The 10000-nt window shown below is 47.0% G+C and overlaps 1 protein-coding gene across 1 annotated transcript in view; it reads right to left on the bottom strand.

Annotated features, from left to right (window-relative positions):
* npas3 (neuronal PAS domain protein 3) overlaps positions 1-10000 on the bottom strand; it is a gene marked incomplete at both ends in the record, with an annotated part of 308298 nt that overhangs the window by 108982 nt on the left and 189316 nt on the right. The gene's annotated exons all lie outside the window — the stretch shown is intronic.

Genomic DNA, 10000 nt, shown 5'->3' with positions numbered 1-10000 from the left:
TCTACCAGTCTCTCTGTAAAGTAATTCACCATCACTTTCGTTTCAAAGACGTATTTTTCAACTGATCCATGTTGAAGTGTAGTACCAGTCTCCAAACGACTTTGACTAAAACTAAATTGCCATCGGTTCTCATCAGTGAGATCAGTTAGAAATCAGCATCACAAACGCGGAGCCAAATTGAAGCCGTTTAACAGTTAATAATCCAGGCTAACTTTATCTAGAATTCTCTCTCAAACAGCTCTCTCTATTCCCCCGTCCCCGGCTCCCCGAAGATCCCTCCGGCTGATGAAAGGCTGGCGGGGCTTGTGGAGAGGCGCGCTGGAGATGATATCTAGTCCCATCAGCATCCCCCACATTAATAAGGGTGGGGAGGAGACGGGAGTCAAAAGGAGTGCTCCTATCACTCTGGAGATGATCTGACGGAGGGAAATACATCTGGATATTGTTGCTTATCAAGAGAGAGATGATAGGTAGGTATTCTGCTGGGATGTGTGTGTGTGTGTTTGTGTGTGTGTGTGTGTTGAGGGAAGGGTGGTGGTGTCTCTGTGCCTGTATAGTGTGTTTGAGTGTGTGTGTGTGTGTGTGTGTGTGTGTGTGTGTGTGTGTGTGTGTGTGTCAGAGCAAAGGTTTAATGGAACAATCTATTTTTGTTATCCAGACATAAATGCTACCCGACCACTTGTTTTGAAATCAGTGGAACCTGTTACAGAATGCAAAACTCTCATAGAGACATAATAAAGTTTAATTAGTTTTTAAAATCTCTTCCAACCCACTCTCTATCTCCAGACCCCTGCAATCCCATCCCCCTGGTGGCTGAAGAGAGCAGTGCAGCTAGGGTAGCCTGGGCAGAGCAGGCAGGCAGCTACAGGGGATGTTTTAGAAACTAGCTCATACATTTCTCTGACAGCTGCCTAAAGCCCTGCGTCTAGACAGGTGCTGGGCTCTGCCAAATAGCGACTAACCTGGGATATATCCGCCATACGCCGCCATGTTTTATGTACCATCTCGCCCCGCTGGCCGCACTGACAAAGCGACGCCACACAAGAGGGGCTCGGCTCGACCCGGAGTCTTACAGACACACCGGGAGAGGAGTGGGGAATCTACAGCGGCTGAGTATCAACACAGAATAATAAAAAAACAACAAATCCTGTGTTTGACCTTGTCCTGTTTGCCGGTCCTAACTCCCGGCAAACAAAGACGCTAACCCCCGCAAGGCCGGCAGTCTCTCCGACAGCACAGCAGCTCCACCTCCGGAGGGAGGAGCTCGTCTCTCCGGCTGCGCCCAGACAATCGCTCTGTTGTGAACATCTGACTAGGACAAGGGCATTTCACAACAATCAACTGTGCATAATCAATTCCAGAATACTAATTTCAAATTCATCTGATTGCATTCAAACCATATTAACTCATTTCTTTCTTTCTTTTTTTTTTTATTCAATTTTTTTTTCTGTTTCGTTCACACACTGCCCCTGGCCCGATATCCAGATGGAGGGAGCAGAGAGAAAACGTCCCCCCCTCTCCCCCTGTCTCTCCCCCCATCTCACTCTCTCTCCACCCACACTCTCTCTCTCTCTCTCTCTCTCTCGCTTCTCTCTCTATCTCCCCCTCTCTCTCCTCTACCTCCATCTCTCTCTCCTCTCTCTGCCCCCCCTTGACGTGCACACCAAGACAGCTGTGGACGGGGCTGGCCTGCCCTGGCGTGCACGATAAGGTCACCCTAGGGACCGTCGCCACTATCTCTGTCAGCCACTTGGATGGAGCGAAGTCAAATGATACATCATGCAGTCATTTTCAGGGGGAAAAATCAATTTCTCCAGCAGGTCCCTTATTTGCTTTTCAAAGTGCCCTTGTAGTCTTTGGCTGTGGGCATTTATCAATTTAAATGTTGTGAATTGATAATGTTCTCGTTGTTTGGTGTGGGTGTGCATTTGCCCCGTTGAGGCAGTACATCACCCCCCCCCCCCTTTCTCTCTCTCTCCTCTCTCTCTCTCTCTCTCTCTCTCTCTCTCTTCTCTCTCTCTGCTTGTCTTCTCGTCTGTTCTCTCCCTACCTAAATCCACTCGCCTGTTTGTATCAGACTCCAGATGTACTGACTCCAAACTGCGGCTCGTCGCTTCAATTCTGCAGGTGTTATTATTTTTATTTTTTTTATTCAACATGGTATTATTACACTATGGCAACATTTCACTATTGTATCACACCCCAAATCATGTGTGATTTGCAAAGCTTACCAAACGTAATTGCCCCTTATATAGTAAAAAATATGAATGTCATAATTGTACAGTGGCGGCTAATCAATTACGAGCTGAAAGGAGCATTTAATACAAAGTATTTTTTACAGTGGAATTTCAGGGTCAGATATCATAGACAGACTGCCGGCTGATGATATTCTGCAGAAGGGGGGAAGGGGGTGTGGTGGTGTGTGCATGTGTGTGTGTGTGCGTGTGTGCGTGCGTGTGTGAGCATGTGTGTGTGTGTGTGTGTGTGTGTGTGAGCATGTGTGTGCAGGATGGAGTGACGGAGCCTGTCCTTGTTTCCCGTCGGTGGGGGTGGGGGGTGGATGGGGGGGCGGTCTGCGGGGGCAGCAGGTTCAGCGAGGCGGCTCAATTAAACACAACCTTCCTCTGCCCCGCCCCCTGCCCGGCTAGGCCACATGCAAATGGCCTCCCTCTGTCGCCCCCCACAACACCATAAATAAAAGAATGCTTATTATCCATTTAGAGCCGGCTCTCTGGCCGGCTGCCCTGGTAGACTGGTGAAGCCAGGGGGAGCGGGAGAGTCTGGCCCGTCGTGTGTGATGGGTGAGGGGAGGTTCGGTTCTGATCCGATGCCGAGGTCAGGAGCAGGTGGCGGGGGGTGGGGGTGGGGGGTCTCACCTGCTAAACCGCATCTGTTTGGTAGGCAGAGCACAGAGATACTGTAGGGGGTTAAATCAACTCAAATCAAACTTGATTTTTTATAGCGCATTTCATTCAGCCGATGGAGGGCTCGTCCGAGGACGACCTCGAGAGATACACAAAGGAAACACAAAAAAATAAAAAATAAAAAAACGGATGAAGGGATGAAACTACGGAATGATTTTTCTCATAATACAGTATATTATGTCCCCATCATTCATAATACTATTATTTGCAGATGTAATACATACAGTGTGTCATGTTCAGTCAGACTTGTACAATAGCCCTCAGCCAGTAATTAAATGACTAGAAAGTGAAAATGCGTCATTCTCTAACATTATTAATTGATCCTTTCGAAACAAAAATGATAATAAAGTGCTAATTCAATAATTTAATTTGCTCAGAGCGACTGTGTCAAATGTCCGGATTACTCCCCATAAGGGGAAAGGGACAAATTTGATCTGTGCCGATATGTGGAATTGGAAACTGTGTGTGAGGGAATGAAGGGATGTGTGTGGGGGAATGTGTGTGTGTGTGTGTGTGTGTGAGAGAGAGAGTGAGTGAGGGTATGGGAGAGTGTTTGAGGAAATGGGGTAATGTGTTGCGTGTGCGTGTTTGTGTGTGTGTGTGTGTGTGTGTGTGTGTGTGTGTGTGTGTGTGTGTGAAAGAGGGCATTGAGAGTATGTGTGGGGATGAGGGATAAAGGGAGATGGGGACTGATGGCACAAAGATGTGATCAGACATTCTGCTAGACGTTTATGCTAATACATTCAATATCCCCATCCCCACTTGGCAGAGGGTGTGTGTGTGTGTGTGTGTGTGTGTGTGTGTTTGTGTGTGTCGGAGTGGTCTTGCATATGGTCCCTCTGTGGTGAAAATGGTGGGAGGTGGGAAGGGATCAGGGTTTGTGTGTGTGTGTGTGTGTGTGTGTGTGTGTCTGCACCTGTGTGCGCCGGTGTGCCTGTGTGTGTGTGTGTGTGTGTGTGTGTCAGGGAGCGGGTAGGAGAGGGATCAGGCTCCCGGTGGCTTTCAAATGGCCTCTATGTATAGTGGAGGGCCCTGTCACTTAAAGCCCAGCAGATGTCTACATTCAATTCCAGCTCCACAATTGAAAAGCCTCTGTGCCGCGCAGCGCTGAATAGGGCCGGGGCAGCCGGGGCTAACTGGTGTCGCTGCACTGGAAAAGGCTAGCCATGTTTCTGCTATACACACACACACACACACACGCACGCGCGCACACACACACGGGGGGCGCGGGCGGCGGCCTGGAAACACGCCAACTCAATCACATAGCCGTGCACATATACAATAGAGAGAAGGATCTTCAACCATATGGCGCGCCCCTATACATGTCAGCCTCTGAATGCGTCGCCCCCCGACCCCCCCCCTCCAACCCCCCCGTGTGCTTTACAACCCCGGAGCTTGTCGGAACATATCCCCCCTCGCCGCCAGGGTCCCGGGAACGGGTTAAACCTCTCTCCCCAGCGCCAGCGAGGACTCAGATGAGCGGCTAGCTGGACTCCAGATGCATCCTCTTCCCTGGCCGGCCCCAGCCCTGACGTCCGTGCATATGCCGCGCTGGCAGGGCTCCGGCGCCGGGTACACGGGACGCCTTCCAAAAGCTAATATTCCGCTGGCCAGAATAATGCAATTATTATTTTCCGAGCTATCAGTGGAAGCACACTGCGCCATCTGGTACACAAAGCAAACACACACGTCTCAATTACCCCGCGGGCTGCTGTCTGCGCTTTGGTTCACACCTCCGCACACCTCCCTCCCTCCTCCTCCTCCTCCTCCTCCTCATCTCCTCTCCTCCCTACCTGCTCTAAGCACCACCTTGTTTTGCCTCTTCCTGCTCTCCTCCTTCTCCCTGCCTGGTCCCTCCCTACCTACCTCCTCCTCCACTCTTCTCCTCCCTCCTCCTCCTCCTCCTCCACTCTTCTCCTCCCTGTCCCTCCCTCCCTACCTCCTCCTCCTCCTCTTCCTACTCCTCCACTCTTCTCCTCCATCCTCCTCCTCCTACTCCTCCTCCACTCTTCTCCTCCCTGTCCCTCCCTCCCTCCCAACCTACCTCCTCCTCCACTCTTCTCCTCCCTCCTCCTACTCCTCCTCCACTCTTCTCCTCCCTCCTCCTCCTCTTCCTCCTCCACTCTTCTCATCCCTTCTCCTCCTCCTCCTCCTCCACTCTTCTCCTCCCTGTCCCTCCCTACCTACCTCCTCCTCCACTCTTCTCCTCCCTGTCCCTCCCTCCCTACCTACCTCCACTCTTCTCCTCCCTTCCTACCTCCTCCTCCTCCTCCTCCTCATCCACCTATTATTGTTTGTTCCTCTGGAGCTCTACAGCACTTTGGTCAACCTCGGTTGTTTTAAATGGGCTTTATAAATACAATTTGAGTTGAGTTGAGTTGATTATCTGTGCTCCCCCTACACACTTCTAGATCCTCCACATCTCCATCTTCTCTCATCTGAAACTGTATCTGAATCTGAATCTCCACCAGAAACTGAATCTGAATCTCCACCAGAAACTGAATCTGAATCTCCACCTGAAACTGAATCCGAATCTCTGTCAAAACACGTCATTGCTCACTCTTGCCATTACTGCTGATCACTCGTATCTGCGTGCTCGCTGCTTCTGCGTTCTCTGCTCTGCGTCCGCTCTGCCATTACTGCTGATCGCTCGTATCTGCGCGCTCGTCCCACCTCCTCCCCTGCTCCGCCTGTGTTCTGTCGGTGTCGTCTCTGTTGTCGTCATTGCTCTCTGTTCCGGGGGTATTGCTGCATTCTTCTGGTATTCCACTATGCGTCAGCTAGTGGAAGCCGGGGAATTACACTAGCTTAGTCTCTGTGGCGCTCCGTGGTGATCGTGGGCCGAAACATCTCCGAAGGGCCATCCAGCGGTCCCTCCGGTCACCATGGAGGCAGAGACACTAGGCTGTATCTCCTTCGGACTCCACTAAGTGCTCGCACGTGGAGGCCAGGGACTATAATGTACAGCAGTCCTCCTGTGGCGCTCTTTGACGGTCTTAGTGGGCTGAGTTACCTCCGAGCGTCTTCCCGATGGCGGCCCACTCTGATTGTCATAGAGGCAGGGGGCTAGATGCCGTTCCCTCTTCCAGCCCGGAGGCCCAGAGGGGGGGAACATCTAGATTGCCGCTTTCCACATGCGTGGAAGGCAGGGGGCCCCCCGAACAGATCACACCGCCAAAATTCATATGCGTAAAAAATTAATATGCTGTATATATTATTGCATGCTAATAAATGGGTCAATTTTGACTAAAGTGATCTTGACTGAAACACTTTCTCATCGTCATGTATAAAGTTACCATTTTAAAATATCTCAATATAAACTTAAGAAATTAAAAAGGTGTAGTTCTCTGAATGGAGAGCCTCTGTTAAAAAACACTGTTACTTGATTCTACAGGTGTAGAGGGAGCATCTGTATGGTGTCAGATCAAGACATACACAGATCCCTGAGAACTGAGACGTAGGACTCTGACACCTGTGATTATGGACGGAGGACAGAGGCTTAGGCGCCATTTGCAAAACAGAAATGTTAATTCTGACCATCTGTCTTCCGGAGTGGCCAATGCCAGCTGGTACGGCCGGCCCTCGCCAGCGCTGCCCGCATGCTGCCTGTGAGGCGCCCAGTTACTGCTGTCTCTGTACTGCCCACCATACTGCCTCTACAGCCATGCTGTAACACTACTGCCTCTACGGCCATGCTGTAACACTACTGCCTCTACGGCCATACTGTAACTCTACTGCCTCTACGGCCATGCTGTAACACTACTGCATCTACAGCCACCATGCTGTAACACTATTGCCTCTACAGCCATACTGTAACACTAGCACTGATATATTGCCCGTTACTGCAACACTAGCACTGCCCTGACCATAGGAACTATAATCTATATCCATCCTAATAATCATAATCCATCCAGAACAGTATATATCTTATATTTATCTTTATATAGTATAGAAATTGTACTTCTTGTATAATTTGTACATTTTAAATTTATAATTTGTAAATTGAGTATTAGTTTATCTGTATTAAGCATAATCTTGGAGCCAGCAGCAACATTTCACTGTGACTGTACACCATATATAACATATGACAAATAAAAATAATCTTGAATCTTGGAATCAACAAGAAAGACCCAACATGCTATCAGAAAACGGGGCTTCGTTTGGAGAGAGAGAGACAGTTGTCAGGTGTTAAGGTAGATGTTATAACTGAGTTGTAACTTTTTAATGTCAGTTCCTTATTTCACATAATAACTCAAAATAGCCAAACTGCATAACTGATGCAATGAAAAGGGTGATAGAGAATAATTGCGTCATCAAAGTTGCGTGATTAGGGTAATTACCAACTGTCACAGGAAGAAGCTCATATTTTCCCCATTTTCTCAGTGCTGTTAGCCCACTAGGATAACTGGAAGTAGTTAGTAGTCTTATATAGTATTTTAGTGCACTACAAAGGCAAAGGGATAACTGACTGTCTCTCTCTCTCTTTCTTTCTATCTGTCTCTCTCTCTCATCCCCTCCATTCCATCACACTACTCTTTCTCACACCCCTTCCTTCTCTCTCTCTCTCTCTCTCTCTCTCTCTCCCCCCCTACCCCCCAACCCCCTGGAGCCATAACTGTCAACACAGAAGCCGAGCACATTAACTTTAACTATGAAGAATAAAAAAAAACTTTTAGTGAGGAAGCACTTTAATTACACAGCAACTCTAGCTAATGACTTCATTAACACCCCGGTAGATATGCACACATTCCCAGACGCTGACTGAACATGCTGGAAACTCTCTAACATAAATCTGCCTCAGATAGTATGCCTGTACGCCGTCATAAAATTCATAACCTTGTCATTTTGAAAAAGGCTTAAAACCCTCCCCTAATCTAATTAATGCTGAAAATAATTAGCAATTTATTTTATAAAAAGAGGAAGAGTAAGAAGAAAAAAAGGGTTACCAGACAGATTAAGTGGCAAAAAGTGAACAGCAATTAAGATGTGGGGGGTTAAGGAACTCTGTGTACATGGTTGGATATAGCAGCAAGTACTACAAGTCCTTGTTATCACTGCCACACTCCTCAAAGACATGATAAAACTGCTGAAAACAAGATAACCACACTCTACATCCCTCTGCCAAAAAGCTTAGGGGACCAGTTTGACAATTCATCAATTATTTGATAGAAATCATCAATCAATCTTTACAGAATTAATCTGAGGAGAGATATGGCCAAGGCCCTTATACAATTTACCATTTTTAATTTGGTAAACCGATTGCCTTTTCTGACTGCTTATATTAGACTCCTATATCTAATCTAGCTAGACAAAGGCCTGGCCAGCATGGTGGCAGAGAGACAGGAACTTCTATGTCTTTCAGAGGTAAAGTAGGCTTAGGCTCTTTACTACAACCTACAACAATTCACTTCCATTGTAGCCTAGTGAGCACCTGCAGAACAACTAGCTAACTAGCTAATAGCTAGCTCAGTATTGAGGCCATCAGGGAAATTATAGTCTCTACGTGTCAGGCTCATGTAAGACAGACTGAGAACAGGCCCTAAAGACAGACTGAGAATAGGCCCTGAAGACAGACTGAGAACAGGCCCTAAAGACAGACTCAGAATAGGCCCTAAAGTCCAAAATAGTGAACTTAATCCTTTAATTAGTGTTTTTAGTTGAGATGATGTCTGTCTGCTCAGACAGCTATTCAAGCCAGTCCTGGATAGTCTGTCAGATCGCAAGGAAGATACGCACTTCATTTTGCACTTCAAAATGACTCATGCTACCATTTGCTTTTAGCCCTATTCTCTGTCTGTCTGTCTGTCTGTCTGTCTGTCTGTCTGTCTGTCTGTCTGTCTGTCTGTCTGTCTGTCTGTCAGGACTGTTACAGCCTAACTAGCTCTGGGGACTTTGCAGAACAGAGCAGAGCTGTCTTATCTGTTCACTCTGCTAGCCTAGTCAGCTCAGTGTTCAGTTTTACCTGATGAGGCCATGAAGATACAGTAAAGGGTCTTTTGGTCTCTAGTGGTTTAAAACTCTCCAGACCGCACATCAAACACACTGGCATAGCCAGCAGGAGGACTCATTGGTATTAAAATACATGTTTCTGTAAATGTTACATCGAATGCTTACAATGCTCATGTTTTAGTATCCTTTTGATGCTCATTAACGAGTGGTATGTTAAGAATAGTTTTGATTTTGATTTCTATCTGTTTATGTTCATGTTATTTTGTTTTCTTTTTAATTATGTTCTTGTGAAAATGGACAGGGTGTTGTCCATGTCCTCCCATTAATATGTTTACCTTTCAGGTTGGGTTGTGTACACTGTATACGGAAGAGTAACAACAACAGTATTTTGAGATGTTCGGTATTACAAGCTCTTGCACGATCAAGCACAGACAGTTTTAGAGTTCTGTTCAGGATGAACGCCTTTGAATGATCTTCAGATTGCTGTGCCTTTTACTATATATTACTCACCATTGTTGAAGGTATGTTTTGTAAGGAATACATTGATTAACTGTTTCATTTTGACCATTTGGCTAATAAATCTTTTAGCCGCCATTTAAAGTTTCTATTCATTTACTGTCTTATCCTAGGTGTTAACTTACACACACATTCTTATTTCTATTTTGTGTGGTGTAGTCTCTGAGTTTCTATCTACAGGTTGGTGTACATCATCCAATAGGCTTCCTATTTTCGTACATAGCTGTTGTTAAAAGGCCTCTGGGTTTTGCTCTGTAGAACTTCATTGTTCCGGTGAGCCCTGATTAAGCACAGGCTAGTATGTCCTAATGTCTAAGACATGTACTGGTTTATCTTACAGAAGAAGGACACAGGTTACCTTTATATGTGTATATAAAGTTGGAATGAGATATTGTCAATTACTTATTTGTATTCCCTGCCGTCATCACAACGGTACCAGAGCAGAATAGATCCTGGTCTACACTAGCCCTGGAGACACAGCTGAGCAGGATGACCCTATTAGCCAAGCCAAGGTCACCCTCCCACTTGACCTCCAAGACCGAGCCTTTTGTTTATTGACATGTACTTGCACTGGGGAAAAAGCAGCCAATCGCAGAGCAGAGCCTGTTAGC

The sequence above is a fragment of the Borostomias antarcticus genome (assembly GCF_949987555.1).
Source record: "Borostomias antarcticus genome assembly, chromosome: 5".
Classification (NCBI taxonomy): domain Eukaryota; kingdom Metazoa; phylum Chordata; class Actinopteri; order Stomiiformes; family Stomiidae; genus Borostomias; species Borostomias antarcticus.
This window is presented reverse-complemented; position numbering and strand designations above follow the sequence as displayed.